This window comes from Tupaia chinensis, unplaced genomic scaffold (assembly GCF_000334495.1).
Source record: "Tupaia chinensis unplaced genomic scaffold, TupChi_1.0 Scaffold000101_1, whole genome shotgun sequence".
In the NCBI taxonomy this organism is placed as follows: domain Eukaryota; kingdom Metazoa; phylum Chordata; class Mammalia; order Scandentia; family Tupaiidae; genus Tupaia; species Tupaia belangeri.
This window is the reverse complement of record NW_006159565.1, coordinates 3,566,784-3,585,253: the sequence shown is the minus strand read 5'-3', so window position 1 is coordinate 3,585,253 and position 18,470 is coordinate 3,566,784. Positions and strand designations below refer to the sequence as shown.

Here is an 18,470-nt window from a genome sequence, read left to right as displayed (position 1 = left end):
GGGAAAGAGAGAGAGAGAGAGAGTCCACACCCCAAAAGGTGTGGATGCCACGATCCACCCCCAGCCTCAGCCAACCCAGGATTGTGGATATGCATGTGCTGAGCACATTCAGGGAGGCTCTGGACATAAACCTGGAAACTTCCCCCATGAGCAGACTCAGAGTGTTGCATTACTGCTGAGCCACTATCCAGACCTTTCTCTTACCCCTTTCAAGATCCATCTTTGGGGTCCTAAGGATTTAATGAAAAAGATTTTTGGAGGGAGAGGTTTTTGCTATAGGGCACGTGTACTCACCAGAAGACAGAGACAGAGAGACAGAAAGCGAGAAATCACCCCCCAGGGGGGATGGCCATGCCACAATCCCTTCTCCATTCTCCTCTCGGGATCTTGGGCATGCACACACACACACACACACACACACCTGGCGTGAGTTTAAGCCACTGGGTCTGGGACTCAAACCATGGTCAACTACGTGGGAGTCTAGTGACGTAGCCATTACACCAATTGCCGGTCCCATTATGAAATATTTTTTAGGGGTGTGTGTTTTAATTTATCTCATTCAGGCTTATTGTGTTTTCTAAGTCTGAGGAATCATGTATTCATCAATTCTGAAAAATCTCTGGCCATTTAAGTTTTTTTGTTTTTGAGTTCTTTTTTTGCTCTAGGGCACATGTGCTCACAGGAGAGAGAGACAGAAAGTGAGAAATCATCCCTAAGAGTGGATGGCCACAAAGTAATCTCTTCTCCTCCATTCTCTTGGGATTTGGGCATGAACACACATGCAATCAGCATAAGTTTTTTGGGTTTTTTTGGGAGAATTTTTGGTATAGGGCACATGCGTTCACCAGGAAGAGAGAGAGATAGAAAGCGAGAAATCACCCCCCTGGGGGGATGGCCATGCTGCAATTCCTTCTTCTCCATTCTCCTCTCATAGGGCACGTGTACTCACCAGAAGACAGAGACAGAGAGACAGAAAGCGAGAAATCACCCCCCTGGGGGGATGGCCATGCTGCAATTCCTTCTTCTCCATTCTCCTCTCAGTATCTTGGGCACGCACACACACACGCCCAGCATAAGTTTAAGCCAGCGGGTCCAGGACTTGATCCATGGTCGATTACATGGGAGTCCAACGACATAGTCATTGTGCCAACTGCTGGTCCACAGCATGAGTTTTAAGCCACGGGTCCAGGACTTGAACCACAGTCAATGACATGGGAGTCCAGTGATGTAACCATTACACCATGTGCTGGTCCCAGCCACTTAGTCTTTAAAATTTGTCTTACCCCTACACCTTCATTCATGCTGGAACTCCTAATTAGACTATAATCTCTTTTTACTACCATTTGGGAAAACTCCTCAGACATATGCTCCAATCACCATTTTTCTCTTTGGCTAAGTCTAACTAGTTCTAGCATCAGTCCTTTGAATTATTCTGTTTGATTTTTCAAGTCTGTTTTTTTTTTTTTTCATAGTTCTTTTAAAAAAAAAAAAATTGTGGGGACTAGCAGTTCATAGTATGGCTGTCGCTGGACTCCCATGTAGTCGACCGTGATTTGAGTCCCAGACCTGGTGGCTTAAACTCACGCAGGGTGCATGTGGGGGGGGGCCAAGATCCTAAGAGGAGAATGGAGAAGGGATTGTGGTGTGGCCATACCCCCCAGGGAGGGGGGGGTGATTTCTCGCTTTCTGTCTCTCTGACTCTCTGTCTTTCTGACAAGCACACGCGCCCTATAGCTAAAGCCCCCCCCCCAAAAAAAAAAATTGTGAGAGGGCATATGTGCTTGCTCAAAACAGAGACAGAAAAAGAGAGAAAATAACTCCAATGGTGTGTAGTTACACAATCCCTTTTCCTGTCAGGATCTGGGACAAACACACACAAGTGTCCAGCAAGTTTTTCAAGTCAGCACCATGGTTGGCCAAGTGGAAACTGGTTTCCTTAACTACTAGGCAAGGAGTTGCCCCTTCATTACCTGGTTTTTGTACCTTTAATAGTGGTGGAGCTTTACTAGAGGCAGTTCTTAATGGGGTGAGCTGCAGGCTTACCTCTGAAGAGCTGTTTTATCTTTGCTTCAGCTACTTTTTCCTAAGGCATGGGTTTGTTACAAATTCTCAGGAGTCTTTGCCTCCCCTACCTCAGGATCCATTCCTGGCTACTGGGTGGAACATTTTTTCTAATCTGCCCTTTCGCTGAGGACTCAGCCCTTTTAAGAGTTCAGGTTTTTACACCGGGGTGTGAAGAAGGCTCAGTTGCTACTCCTTACTTCAGACAAGTCCCTCAAAAGCCAAAGGCAATGTCACCTGTACTTGAAAGTCAAAGACAATGCCACCCCACAGGGTCAGTGTAGTCACTGCCCTCAACCTGGCTTATGGCCTCTGGCAATCTGTCACTACTTTGTTATGTCAGCTATGTATTTTTATAAGATTAATTTAATTTAATTTATTTATTTATTATGTTTTGGCTTGCTATTGGGCAGGTACACTTAGCAGAGAGCGAAACGAGACAACAAGCCACTAGGTCTGGGGCTCCAACTGCAGTCAACCATGTGGGAGTCCAGAGTCTTAACTACCGTGCCACCTGCTGGCCCCCAGCTATGCTTTTTGAAAAGATGCTTATTAACTTGGGCTAAAATTTCTAAGTGTCTGGAGAAGAAAATTTCAGATCATCTGATCTAAAATTAAGTGTAATCTCTTGATTTCTAAATGTTTTTTTACTCAGAAAAATTAAGAGAAAATATAGTAAAAGATGGATTCTAAGATCATTTATTCTAGCTTTTAAAACGATGAAAATAACAGACTCCTTTAAAACAGAAACAATGCTACTCATTTTAAAGCGTTCAAAGCCTAAAAATACAAACGTATTCTATTACAAGCCTTTGCTTATTCATCACCCATTTCAGATCCAATTCCTATGCCTGAGGGAAAAGAAAAAGAGAATTGACATGTTTTTGGATTTCACCAAAATAACAGTTTTGGAAAAGTAGGTACTTAAATAGAACTAAATCTTCTGAGAGGTTATAAGAAGCTTGCAGGCTTTGCCATATTAATGAAGACAATATGGCTACACAATAGTACTGAAGAATCCTGGCTTCTCGAGATGTACAGGAACAGTTAGGATTTGCTAGCCTCCACCAGAGTCCTCACTTGGGTGGATATTCGTCACCTGGATCACAGGGGCCAGACTGCCACTGTACCCAATCACACCTCAGTACAGCGACACTCAGATGTCTGCTGACTGAATGATCCACTCTACAGCCTGGCAGGGTAATGGCTGCTCATGTATGCCACAGAAGAACACAGGTATCCTGAAGGAAGAAAAAGTCACATGCCATGGAGACGTACATGTTTCTGGAAATAATTATTTTTTGATTCTTCTGTTTTTATACTTCTGCAAATGGGTCTCCCTTAAGTTTCATTTTCTGTTTCTTTCTCAAATACAGAAATGTGATCGATTCCAGTAGGAAAATTCCACCCCCCTTCCCCAGCAACCTTGCCTAATCCTAGTAACACATCTGTGGTTTTTTCCCCCTAAACTTTCTACGTATATAGGCATATGAATCACAGTTGTGTTCCTTCCGTCCCGATCTTCCTAGCTTCTGCTTAATTTTTCTTAAATTTCTGCACAGGGTAGGACCTTCAACACAGTACTAAACAGAAGGAGTGACAGCAGGCACCCTGTTCCTCCTGATGTATCGAAGGGAAAGTTTAGGTGTCTAGTGTGATGATTGCTGTAGGTGCTTGGTAGACAACCTTTAAAGGTTTAAGAAGTTGTTTTCCATTCCTAGTTAACATAAGTAGATGCTGAATTTTATAAAACACTTTCTCCATATCTATTAAGATAATCATACTTATTTTCCTGTAATCCTGTTAGTGTAAGAGATAAATATAAACTTATTTTTAATTGTCGGGCCAAGTTTGCATTCCTAGGATAATTATGACTTAGTCACTATCCATAGTGCTGGATCTGATTTAAATTTTCAGGTCTGAGATCTGACTGATAACTTTTCCTCCTACTGTTCTCATCAGATTTTGAAACACGGTTGGCTGGTATCGAAATTGGTTGTATGGTGTTCCTTTCCTTTTTCTTTCTTTTTTTTTTTTTTTGGTTGTTGTTGTTAAGAGTTTAAGAACAACTGAAAGGCTTATTCTCTAAATATTTTGTTATTTTGTTTAGTAGAGCAAACCGGTAACACCATCTGGGCCTGATGTTCTCTTTATGAGATGATTTGATCAAGAATATGATTTTTAAAATAATTACAGGACAGTGCAGGTTTCCTCTTTTCCTGGTGCACACTGAGTTATATACATTTTTCAAGTTTTCATTTCCTTATTTATTCCATGATCAAGAGACAGAGAAAAAGAGACAGCACCCCCAACAGGTCTTTTTTTTTTGAGAGGTTTTTTCGCTATAGGGCACGTGCGCTCGCCAGACAGACAGAGAGAGCCATAGAGACAGAAAGCAAGAAATCACCCCCCAGGGGGGATGGTCACGCTGCAATCCCTTCTCCTCCATTCTCCTCTTGGGATCTTGGGCACGCACGCACATGCGCCCGGCGTGAGTTTTAAGCCACTGGGCCCGGGATGCGAACCGCGGTCGACTACGTGGGAGTCCAGCGACATAGCCATTACACTAACTGCTGGTTCCCCCCAACAGGGTCTTGACAAAGCAATCCACCCCCACTTTAACTAGTCAGGGATCTTGGATACTGGCTCAGGGGGACTCCAGATGCAAATCAGGAACCTTCCCACATGGTCTGTGTCATATTTTACCACTGTGCCACCATCTGACCCTAGTAGATTGTATTTCCTGTATCAATGCCAACACTTATACGTTGTTGTTGGTGTGTGCACGTGTGTGCATGTGTTTTAGACAGTGTCCTGCTGAGGCCGGTCCTTGTGCCCAGCGTTCCAAGCAGCTGGGACCACAGGCATACTTAGCTTTATGAGGTGGGGCAGGAATAGAACCCAGGCTTCCCCTGGAGTCTCAGCCTGAGAAACAGCAGCATCTTTAGCAGGTATTGCAGAGGCTGGGCCCATTCAATAGTTTAAGTAAACACCAATGGCATTAATTTTTTAAATTAATTTTTATTTAACACAAGTTCTTTATAATAACCACTCTTTTCTGGCAGAGAGTACTCACCAGAGAGATGAAGAAACAGAGCTAGAAAAGGAAGAAGCCTCCCCTGATGGGGTGTAGTCACATTGTAATCCTTCACTGCCATTTCTATAGGGATTTGGAGCATGCACACACACACACTTGGGAGCAAGTTCAAGGTGCCAGGAGCAGGAGTCAGTAGAATGGGATCTGGCTCCCTTAACTACTAAGCTATGGGGATAGTGCAGTCACATCGTCTTAAAAGATTCGATATCTGTGTGAAGTCCTATTTTACACTGTAAAAAACAAAGTCCACTTTATTTATGATAAGAGCGCATGGGCGCACACATGAAAAGTGAATGAGAGAGGAAAGTAGCCTGCGCAGTGTCTGACTGCACTGTGATCCCCTTCTGCCTTCCAGTCCTCCAGAACATTGGATCGTGGGTACTCATGCACATGCCCAGTGTGGTTCAGACTGACCAGGCCAGGGATTCAAACTGTGGTCCCCATGTGGGATCTGGCTTCTCTCAAGCAGCATGTTATCACCGTATCATGGAACCAGCCCCTTTGAGATAAGTTATTTGTGTCTTTTTCTTGATCAATTTTGCTTTAGACTTGTCAACATTATTGTTTTCTGAGAATTAAGTTTTGGCCTTGTTGAACTTCTTACTATATATTTATTTTTCATTTCATTAATTTCTTCTCGTTGTCACAACCTTAACCTTGACTGATTTAGCTTTACTCGGCCTCTTCTCCCCCACCCCCCAGAAGAATGTAGGTGGATATTTATTTAGTATAAAAGGTTTGTGCTCAGTGTAACAAATACAATTTTTTACAAATCTGTTTTGAAAAAGTTGTAGCTGCTTATTTGGGTTTCATACCCTGAATTACTTCATCCATCAGCTTTTTTACTTCTTTGTGTCTTGTAACTGCTTGACTCATACAGTCTTGAAGTTTAGCTCCAGTCAGCCCCCTTCCCCCGAAAGGCTATTGTGTCAACATACTTTTAATATCTCGGTTACCTTAGTTTATAAAATATCAACATCATACAAAACCTATAAAATGAAGGGTTGATCATTAAGTCATTGTGGTCTCGAGATTTGCAAATCATATTTTTTAAAAATATTTTACTTTATTCATGTTCAAATGCATACACATGCATACTGGGGTGCATGTGGTCACTTCACAATCCTTTATCCTATCCCTAACCCTGCAGGATCCTGGATACGTGCATGGACTCCCAGCCTGCAGCAGCCTGTGCCCACATTCAAGCTTAGTCATGTGAGCTCCTCTGAGCTTAACGGCTACTACGGGGCTACCCCAAAATTATGTTTTAACAAGATCTCTAAGTGATTCTGATAAATGCCATACGTTTACGAACCACTAATATATAGTAACTCTGCCTTCCACTTGGCCCTCTCTAATGTAAAGCTTACACTGAGTTTTCATCTACAACGTTTAAAGACTGAAGTGGCAGGAACGTGCCTGGTCTGTGAAGACAGCAGAGCCTGCCTTCCTCATCCCTTACTATCGTCAAGGTTCCTGTAGCCAAATGCTCTTCCTCACCAGTAGGGTCAACGATCAGTAAAGTGACATCAAACCCAGTCAAGGATGTTGGAACTGAAAGCGTTCTAATGTTCAAGTAATTTTTCTTCTTTAAACCAACTTCTGTTAGTGCAGTTTCTTCATTTACAGTAACTTCAGACAAATGTACGGTTTTTAAACCCGCTAACAAAGCAAATGTACAGGCACCCAAAATGTTTCTATCACAGTCGAGACAAATGAAGTCGCAGCACAGAACCCAAGCAAGCTTTCCAGAGAAGTGCCTAAGTCCTCTTTCTGAAGGATCTGTGAATATTCACATCAGCAACGAACTGCTGGCCACCTGGGCCTCTTCTGCAGGAGGTCCTAACTGAGGTCTCAATGAACACATTAGGAATAATATATCCTTTATCAGGGGCATCTGTTGGTGGTGCTGCAAATTCCACAAATTACTGTAGCGTTTCCTAGTGTCACTAACACAGACCCATCTGCAGTACGAACTGAACCCACGATGACAGTTGTGGTTCCAAATTCACCACGTTCTCTTCCAGCAGGACGGCAGTTCTCCTTCAGAAATCTCCTGTAATACTACAGAGGGTCGGGAACCAGCAGTTAGCATAATGGCTATGTTGCTGGATTCCCACGTAGTCGACCGCGGTTCGTGTCCCGGACCCGGTGGCTTAAAACTCACGCCGGGCGCGTGTGCGTGCGTGCCCAACATCCCGAGAGGAGAATGGAGGAGAAGGGATTGCGGCGTGACCATCCCCCCTGGGGGGTGATTTCTCGCTTTCTGTCTCTATGTCTCTCTCTGTCTGTCTGGCGAGCGCACGCGCCCTACAGTGAAAATCTCTCAAAAAAAAAAAAAATACTACAGAGGGTCCACGGCTTTGAACCCGGCCGCCATCTTCCCCTACTCTGCCTCTTCTAATGTCTCCAGATAGATGCCAAGCTTGTTTGTTCTCATCTTTGCAAATATATTTAAATTTGTGACTTTCCCTGTAAATAACATTATACCTATATCCTGTAGTTTTGATAAGTAGTTCTTTCATTGCAACATTTTCTATTTTCCATCTTTGTAACCTACAAATTAATGCTACTAGAAGCATTTTTAAATTTTGAAATATTTGGACATTTTCTATTTATCTTTTTAGTCCTATTTCTAGTTTCACTGAATTGCAGTCTATCTGCGCTGCATAATTTCATCCTTTAGTATTTGTTAAGAATTACTTTAAGGATGTGGATATGGCCAACCTGAAAATTCATACATAGGCACTGATTGGCTGTACTGTTTTATTCATTTATCATTACAAAGAGACTACATTCCTTACCGCTTCCTTCCAAAGTTCTAATCCTTAGTAATTTTTGTCTGCCTAGCTGCCAATTACTGACAAGATACAATAAAATTCTCTACTCTGGGCCAGCAGGTGGCATTCTGGTTGAGACACTGGACTCCCACATGACCAACCACAGTACAAGTCTTGGACCTGGCTGCTTGAAAATCATGTAGGGTGCGTGTGTGTGTGTGTGTGTGTGTGTGTGTACCCAAAATCACAGGAGGAACATGGAAAAGGGATGGTGGCATGGCCATCCCTCCCTTGAGGAGTGCTTTCTCACTTTCCCTCTCACTGTCTCTGTCTCTCTTTGGCAAGCACACATACCCTATGGAAAAATCTTAAAAATTGTCCACTATGATTATAGATTAGTCTGCTTCTTGTTAGATTCAGTCAATCTTTGCTTTATATATTAAAGTAATGTTATGAGACACCCTAAGTAAAGACGGGTGCTAAAACTTCAAAATGAATTAAACTGTGATCATTACGAAATGACCCTCTATAGAAGGCTTGATTTGGTCTTAAAGTCTATTTTATGTAACATTAATTCACCAGTTTTTTTTTTTCATATTATTTCTAGAGTATATCTTCCTTCATTCTTTTAATTTCATCCTTTGTCTCTGGAAAACAGCCTAAGACTTGGATTTTTAAAAATCAGTATGAGTGACCAGCAGATGGTGTAATGGTTACACTGCTGGACTCTAACATAGTTGACCCTGGTTCTAGTGCCAGATCCAGGGGTTTAAAATACGCCAGGCACATTGTGTGTGCATCCCCAAAACCCTGAGAGGGGAATGGATTGCAGTGGGCCATCCTGCTGGGGGATGATTTTTCACTTTCTAGCTCTCTGTCTCTGTGTCCCTGGCAAGAGTATGTGCCCCATAGCAAAAATCTTTCAAAAACAAGAAATAGTATGATATCTTTATTTTAACTAGAGTATTCAGTTGATTTACATTTAATATGAAAGCTGATATATGAGAGGACATCAAAAAGTTCATGGGAAATGGAATTAACATATGAGTTTACTTTGGTGTAAGAACTTTTTCAAAGAGGTGCATTTATTCACAATGTGTATTTCCCATGAACTTGTAATGCGTCAAGTTTCTGGTTTTCTCATTATCCATGATAGCGTGTACACACGCATATGAGAGTGACAGAGAAAGGGGGGCACCCTTCATAGGGTCTGGCCACACCACAATCCCCTTGCTCCAGTCTTCCAGCCTATTGGACTCGAGTACTTTTCCATGTGCCAGATGTTTCGGGCTGACCAAGCTGGAAATCTGTGCCAGAGCGGCCATGAGGGATCTGACTTCCCTTTAGCAGTGCAGTACTACCGCCATCACCAAGCCAGCCCTGCATTTTCCTCGCAATTTTTAAAAGGACTTCTCATATTAAGGTTTAAACCTGTAATCTTGTTTTGTGCTATCTTCTCACCTGTCCTGGGTCTCCTTTTGTCTCCTCTCCTTTCTTAACTCCTTTTGGAGTGCTCTGAATCATCTCATTTTTCCTCTATACTTTTAAAAAGTAATTCAAGTAACTCACTATTCCTACTCTCTGGTAGAAAAGAGTTCTATGCCTGACTCAGAAAATTCCAAGAGAAACCTTTACTTTCCTCTACAATTTTCATTATGCTTTCCAATGTAGATGTTACTGTTTCCATATATTTAATCTCATTTTTTCAGCTTCTTTAACATGGTCATTGAGAATTATCCAAATATTTACCACCTTCTTTACAATTCAGTTTTTATTATATCTCACTTTTGCCATTTGATATCACCTTCCAAGAGTATCCTTAAGAAACTCCTTTAACAAAGATCTGTCAGTCACTATCATGATTTTTTTTTTCTTTTCCTTTTAAAAACTTTTGAAAGAGTACACATGTGCTCACTGGAGGGAGGGAGGGAGAAGGAGGGAGGGAGGGAGAGAGAGAGAGAAAGCACCCTCATGGGGCATGGTCACGCTAAAATCCTTCCTCCTCCATTTCTTCTCCTTTTTGCAATTTGAGCACACACATGCACATACCCAGTGTGTTTTTCAAGCCACCGGGTCCAGGACTTGAACCACACAGTCAGCCATGTGGGGACCCAGTTGCCTTAACTACCATATCACTGGCTGGTCCTCATGATTTTTTTCTTAAAATGATCTTTTTCTTATTCATCCTCACTACTGAATTTTCCCCTCCACTTGCTCTATCACTGAACTGTCTGCATGTGTTTATTTATTATTTATTTATTCTGCTTGGGATTTTTTGTTTTCATTTCTGGATGGGTGTCTCATCCATTCTATAAAGTTACCAGTCATTAACCTCTCAAATATTGGCTGTTTTCTCTGCTCTCCTGAGATCCCAATTCGACATGCTTCTCAATCTATTCTGATTCTTAATGGCTCTTACAAATTATTCATCTGCTTGCTTCTTTAACCTGAATTCTATATATTTTCTTCTGCTCTGTCTTCCAGTTCATTTATTCTCCTCAGTTTTATCTAATGTGTTGGTAAATCCATCTGTCAGGATTTATAATAATTAGAATTACTGAGCTTTTTGTGTCCTTAAATTGTACCCAATTCCTTTTACAAATCTGCTAGGTCATTTTACAGTTTCCTGTTCTTTATAGCTATTTTCACTCTTGCTTAGTGCTTTAAGTATAGTAAGTGATAGCATTTAACACTGGGTCAATAACTCTTATTAACTCTTATTGTGTTTTCCCAGATCTGCTCCTACTGGACCTCATACATGGTGCTTTGCGTCCTTTGTGTACAGTTATTTGTAACTATAGACTGTTCATTCTCTTTTTGATAGTAACACCCGGGAATTCACTGAGCCTAGGATAAAGACACGATCCTTGGAATAAACTGTGGTCTTTCAAAGATCTGCTTGCTCACGGACTGGCCCAGGAACGCTGTCTGTCCAGGTTGACTTTAAAGAGCCTTAAAAGCATCTTCAGAGTTTCCCACCACTCAGAGCACACGGGACAACCTGTGATACCCACATTCCAGGATGTGTCCTTCCACCACCACGGCTCTGTGCCTGGAAATGTGCTCACTTCTGTCTCACCTTCTCACTGAAGAAGTTGTAGCCCCTTGTGCCCAGCTCTTGGGGGAAGGGCCTCCTATCATGATGCCCACATGGCTCTCTGCCCCCATGTCCAGAAATGCCATCAAAACTTATGAGTTTGTCTGGCTACCCAAAGGCCCTCAGGGTTGTCCACCTTCTGGGTTATTCCTTTAACCACTTTTCTGTTTCTTCTGGGCCACTCAATGTTGTTCAGGTATTTTTCATCTGTTATCTAGCACGGGCTCTAGATAAGAAAAGACCGGTCCAGACACTCCAGTCTACCCTATAACCCGTGCTCCCTCCATCTTCATGCTAACCAGTGTTTGGCATTGTTGCCACTCAGAATCAAACTATATCCAGCCCACCAAGCTCTTAGAAAAGGAGCACGGGAGAACGCTGAGGCCATCTGATAGGTGGGCTGGCTGTGAGGGGTGACTATTGAGGTCATGTGATAGGTGGGCAGGCTGGCTGTGAGGGGCGACCATTGAGGCCATGTGATAGGCGGGCTGGCCATAAGAGGCAACTCCTTTCAAGTCTGAAAACATTTCAACACCACGTCCAGGGGTAGCAAGGGGAGGAAGTGCTCTGTGGGAGTGTCCCCACCACCAATCCTCAGAGATGGGCAGATTTTCTCATTAGAAATGTGATGGCCAGGGCTAAATGAGGCCTAGTACTCAACTGCTGGTTCCTCTGTTTTCATGAAATCTACATGCAGGGGAGTTGGGGTGCTCCTGAAGAGCTCAATCTCAACGTAAGAGCTCTGAACTTTCTTCATTAACTCAAGAAGAGCTGCCTTTCAACTCTGATTTAGGATTAACAAGTGTTTGAGACCCAGTCACAGCAGTAGGTGCAGGCAGATGCTGCTGCTCGTCAGTCTGCAGTCCCACGGGAGGCATGGGTTTGATTCCCAGCCCCACCTAAAATCTGAGTGTGGTGGTGTGGTGTAGTGTGGTGGGGGGCTCAGCTACTTGGGAGGCTGAGGTAGCAGAATCATGATAGAGACCCTATGTAAAAAAAAAAAAAAAACACTTTTTGCTCATCGGCAATAAAATTTGACTCTCACAAGCCCTTTGCAAAGGCCCATCTTTGATTAATGAATTCTGCCAACCAAACACTCCCATCTCTATGACAACAGAGAACTTCTGCACAAGTAAGCTGTTTTTTATCATCAATGGTAACTCAAACTCTACTTTGGGTCCTTTTTAAAGTCCACCATCTTATAATATATTCTGAGTTCTCTTATACTGCTCATATAAATCAGTACAAGTACTTTGGAAAAGAATTCTGGCACTTTCTTCTCAAGTCAAGCATAGATCTTCAATGGCCCTGCAATTGCATTCCTAGGTACAGACCCAATGGAATGTGTGTTAAGTGTTCACCAAGATTATCTATGAAAGCCTCAAGCTAGAAACTGCGCAGGTATCCATCGACAGTACACCGGATAAACTGAGATGTTTACACCCTGCAATATTTTTTAAATACTTATTTTATTATTATTATTATTATTAATCTTTAATTTGCTATAGGGCATGTGCACTCACCAGAGAGAAACAAGAGAGAAAGAGGGAAAAAGCTAGAAAGCAAGCTGCCAAGTCTGGGACTCGAACTACAGCTGGCCATGTGGGAGTCCAGCACTTTAAACCACCATACCACCTGCTGCACCCTTCCACGCCCACAATATTAAACAATATAGATGAATGAATGAACTACAACTATCCCCACCCTCTGGATGAATGTCACACACAACACTGAGGGAAAGACAAAAGAGCACCTGCCACAAGGGCCCATTTACATCGAGTTCAAACACAGGCAAAGCAAATCTCTGGTATCAGAGACAGGAGCAGGTACCCTTGGGGATGGGCAGTGCCTGCAAGGGACTCAAGAGGAACTGGGGGAATAATCTATTTCTCCATCTGCTGGTGAAAAGAGGAGGGCCAGCTGTTGGAAAAGTATTAAAGCTGCAGACTCCTGACAATGCATCTTTCTGCCTATACACTTTTACCCCAGTGAAGAGTTAAAAATATACAAGTCATCTTTGCTGGGAAAATGCAACCAGTGGATAGAGGAGGAGGAGCCCCCTGAAGACCTGAGGACTCTGACACTACTGCCACCTCCCACCTCTCTTGGCTGCATGCACCACAGTGAGCCCTCCAGGCGGAGGGAGCGCCTGGGGACCAGGGTCAAGGTAGGTGGCCTCCTACTGACCGGATCAGGGCAGTGACTTAAGTGGTACCAATAGCGCTTCAGTTCTGTGGCCACACCTATTACACTGATCTCTGCAGTGTCTTCTTAAAAATCAAACCACACAGAACAGGCTCATGATCTGTCCACTTAAGAGAGAAGCATCTGGGCCAGCCCCACAGGCTACTGGTTAAGGGAGCCAGATGCCATGTGGCTCACCGCATGGTTTAAATCCAGGCCCCAGTGGCTTGAATTTAACACTGGGCTCGTGTTTGTGTGTGTTATGTCTCCCCAAAATCCTGACAGGATGGAGAAATGGAGAAGGGACTATGACATGATCACACCCCATTGGGGGCGGTGCTTTCTCTCTTTCTCTGGTGCGTGCATGTGCCCTCTGGCAAAAAAAAAAAAAAAGAAGAAAGTAACCTAAGATAGAAAAGAGTGGCTGGGCTCCAAAGTCAGGCTAAAGTTGACCTTTTGCTATAGGGCGTGTGCACGCGCCAGACAGACAGAGAGAGACAGAGAGATAGAAAGCGAGAAATCACCCCCCAGGGGGGATGGTCACACCACAATCCCTTCTCCTCCATCCTCCTCTTGGGATCTTGGGCACACACGCACACGCACCCGGCGTGAGTTTAAGCCACGGGGTCCAGGACTTGAATTGCAGTCGACTACATGGGAGTCCAGCGACTGGTCCCTAAAGTTGACCTTTTAAAAGTCCTTGACATATCACTAATAAGGCTTTTCATTAAGGGTTTCAACAACTTATTTATTCTTTTTTTGGTGGGGGAGCATAAGGCACATGCACTCCCCAGGAGAGAGAGACAATGAGAAGGAAAGTGAGAAATTATCCCCAGGGGGAATGAGCATGCTGCAATACCTTGTTCTCTATTCTCTTCTCATGATTTTAGGCATGCATGCACATGCACCAAGCATGATTTTTAAGCTGCCAGGTCCAGGATTTGAACCACGGCCGACCATGTTGGAGTTCAGGGCCTTCACCACTGTACCACCTGTTGGCCTCAAGACTTTCCTTTCTACTGTAATTACTACAAATATCTAGAATAAGGAGGGGCCAGAGAATGGTGTGGTGCTGGAACAGGATGCCTGTGAGGCATGGGAAGGTCCCTGGTTTAAGTCCTGACACCTCCCTGAGTATTCAGGGTGCACACTTGCCCATGATCCAGAGCTGGATGAAGGCTGAGGCTGACAACAGTCAGGGCTGTTGTCCCCTCTCTCTCTCACTCATATTAGAAATAAATAGACTTAAAAAAAAAACAAAAAGGAAATAGAAATGTATTCAACAGAAGTAAAGCTTTATCTAATTCCATTGCAGTATGAGTCTTAATTAAAAACAAAATTGTTTTCGACAAGAATTTAGCTGTACATTTTAATCACTGAAAGAGAAGTTCCAGAAAAACATACCACGTGGGTACAAAAAAGGGTCTTCCACCTTCCCAGTAAAATGAGGTCAGATGTTCCTCATTATCAACAGCTAGGAATCTGGAATCTCCTCTTTATTTCTCTGCCCAAAATCAAACGTAGGAGAGTAGAGGTGCCAGACAGTGGTGTAGGAATGAAACATGACCCTCTGTGAGGCCAATCCACTTGGGAAGATTCTGGGTTCACGACTGGAGACCTCCATGATTATGCTGGGTATTTATATGCCCAAGACGCAGGGCAGCTGGGGGTAGATCACAGTGTCAAGACCTTGTTGGGGTGCTGTCTTTCTCTCACTCTGTCTCACTCATGGAAGAAAAAATATTAACAAAGTAGGAGATGGCCTAGTGGTTTAAGGAGCTGGGTCCCACATGCCCGACCACTGGTTCAAATGCCAGCCCCAGTGGCTTGGAAAACACACTGGGCATACATGTGTGTGTGCCCTAAATCCCAACAGGATGGAGAAATGGAGAAAGAATTGCAGCGTGACCATGTCCCCCTTGGCAATGCTTATTCCTTCTCTCTCTGGCAAGCACGTAAGTCCTCTAGGAACAAGTCTAAAGTGGACTCTTACCAATGACCCTGCCTCCACCACTGTTTCTCCATCTTGGCTCACTTGCACACAGAAGTCCTCAGAAAGGAAAAAAACCCACCAAGAGGTGAGGCAGCAAGTCAGGCCATCAACTCCTCACACTGCTTAGTCTCATGAAATCTGACCAAGAAGAAAGAAACTGTGATGCCAGTTACAAGAAAAGGATTCTCTCACCTATCCACTAAGGAGTAATTCTTTTGCTCATTAAACACAAAATCCACCTCTTTTCAGAGCAGGCCAGCACCCTGTTCAAACCAAAAGGAGGGTTTTGTTTCCTGGTGAGTGTGCCGCAGCTGCCATGCTCAGTCACTCTGCGAGCCCACCTAGCACTCATCAGCCACAGGACAAAATGATGCTCGCACCCCAAGCACCTGGGAAGTGCCCAGTCCTGTTGTGGCAACATGGATGATGGGCTGCAGAGAAACAGATAGCCATGAAATCAATACGACCAGCCTGGCGTTCTAGGACACCCAAGCCCTCCAAGGTTCACTGCAAAGCCCTGGCCTCTGTGGCAGAGCAGAGATCGCCTGCTTTTGATGGTGCTCCACCACAACGCGTCGTCAACTCCCCAGTGGAGCCAGGCTGGAGGGATCCGAAAATCCCCGATTTGGCTCTGGAATATGACTTTGTATTTATGTTTGGAGCCTGAAGGATCCAGACTACTCTGGGTTAAATGACGATAGACTCAGAGAATACAAGTGCTACAAAATCGTCTCTCTAGTAGCTCGGGGAGGCTGCCTGCCACGCCTGCCAGTCACGGTTCTGGATGCTTGAGGAAACTTCGGGGACCCAGACAGACACATCCCTGCCTTGGCAGAGTTTTGCTCCAGTGAGGGAGATGGCAAAGCCGGCAAACATGGGACCTATCAGGTGCTGGTGAGGAGAAAGCGAGGCAGAGAAGTGGGACTAAGAGCAGGGTGGGAAGCACCAGAGGCTACTGCTTCAACCAGGGTGGTCGGCACACCTGAAGGGCGCAGGGATCAGCCATGGCCACCTGGGAAGAGCCCCCCAGGCAGAGGCATGGTCTGCCTGAGGCAGAGAGGACGCTGACAGGGCTGCAGCAGAGGAGAAGCCAAAGCAGAAGCGGGACCTGGGAGGCTCCGGAACAGAAGAGTCAGGACCTGCTCTGGGAACAGCAGAAAGGCAGGGGGTGAAGGCTGAGGCAGGGGACCACTTTGGAGGCTCCCAGAGGAGTAAGTTTTGGTGCCTGGTGGTACCAGTAAAGGTGGTGAGAAAGATCAGACCCTGGCCCATCTAGATCGCCAATGACCAACCACAGTTTGAATCCTGGCCCCAGATCCTTGAAAAACACTCAAGTGTATGTGTGTGTGGGGCCCCAGTGCTGACAGGATGGAGGAATGGAGAAGGGATTACAGTGTGACCACACCCTATGTGGGGACGTTCTCCCTTTTTCTGTCTCTGGCGAGATTTTTAAAAATTAAAATCTAGAGTTTTAGGAAAAGTGAAAATTTCTAGTCAAGTAGGACTGATGGAATTTGCTGTGCATGGGACACAGGTATAAGACAGTGAGGAATTAAGCATAACCAGGTTTGGGTCTGAAAAATGAAGCTAGCTGCCCTAGTTTCATTCTACATGAGAAGAAAACTGAAGTCTGAGGGGGGGAACTCACGCCCAAAGTCACACCACTTCACTATGGGATTAGAACCCATGGCCAGCGCTTCTCCCACTGCCTCATGCTGCAGCTCAGTAGGAGATGCTGGGACTAGTCAGGTCACACCGCATGCCCTCCTCCAGCCCCTTCAAGAATTGCCAAAACCCAGGAATGTCACATAAATCAGGGGAGGGTGCTGATGAGCCAGGCTCTACCCAGACAGGGTGGTCATAATCCATGGCTGCCATGCCAGAAAGTCTACCTGGTGTGACCAGAAATTTTCACTTTTCCCAAAAGAACTCAAAATTCTAGATAAAAAAAAAAAAAAAAAAAAAAACTCACCAGAGACAGAGAAAGGGAGAACCTCCCTAAATGAGGATGGGGTGTGGTCACACTGTAATCCCTTCTCCATTCCTCCATCCTGTCAGCACTGGGGCCCCACACACACATGCACTTGTGTATTTTTCAAGGATCTGGGGCCAGGATTCAAACTACGGTTGGCCATTGGTGATCCAGATCCCTTAGCCAATAAGCAATAAGGCCAGTCCTAAAAAAAGAAAAACAAACAAACAAACCAATCCTGTACTTAAAAAAAAAAAAAAAAAGCTCAAAACTTTAATAAAATGTGGCCAGTCAAACAAATCTTACATGCAGATCAAGTTTATAGTTTACGTAGGATACCAGCTCAGAAGGTGGGTCAAAATAGCCTGACACAGACCTTGCCCAGGGTCAGGGAATAAGAACTAAAGATTCAGGTTCAAGATGGTCTTTTATTCCAACTTTTCAATCAGCAGACAGTTATCACTATCACTATTAACAGCTGATAACTTCAGGTGCCTGTCTGACCAATAAGAGGTTAAGCAGTTATCGGTCATTCAAGTTCTCCACGAAAACTTGGGTTTTATGTTTTTTGTGTACATAGCACTGATTCGAAGATGAGCCCTCTAATACAACCAAAAATCCTTCCTAAATAGCCAACGATCTTTTCAAAGTTACATAGAGTACATCAGAGCCTTGCAATGACCCTGGCCCAGAAAACAATCTCTATCAGCCAAGTGTATCTGGAACCTGAAAGGTCTCACCGAAATAATCTATTGAGTCCTCTGGAAAAGTCATGACGCATTTTTGCATAGAAAAACACGTCATGACTTTTCCAAGGACTCAATACTTTTGAAACTGGAAACGTCAGAAAGTTCCTGCTCACAGTTAGACACCTGGTCACGTGGTAGATACCTGTTACTTTAGGCACTTAAAGGAAACAGATGTGTCTGGTGTTTAAAGTTGGCAGTCTGGTTGTTCCAGAAAACTCATTCAGAAGTTATCTACCTAAGAAGACAGTGTCCTGAGAAGTCCCCAAGTTAATTTTCTAGAAGGCTAAGTGGTGCTCCTGGCCCAGACTCTCTCGCTTAGAATTAAATCCAGTCATGTGCCATTTTGGTCAAAGATGGACCTCATCTACAACCGTGGCCCTCTAAGATTATAATATACCACATAGCCTAGGTGCATAGCAGGCTCCATCTAGGCTTTGTACTGGGTCATCAGGAAGAGTTGTGATGTATTTTTCTAAAAGTGCGTCATGACATTTCCGGACAACCCAATACAAGCAAATGCTACGGTGGCTCACAGGA

At 44.1% G+C, this 18,470-nt stretch overlaps 1 pseudogene; it reads right to left on the bottom strand.

Moving 5' to 3' along the window:
- Window positions 1-4,609: 4,609 nt before the first annotated feature.
- On the bottom strand, window positions 4,610-17,958 carry LOC102481208 (exosome complex component RRP43 pseudogene; annotated as a pseudogene).
- Between the last annotated feature and the right edge of the window lie 512 nt (window positions 17,959-18,470).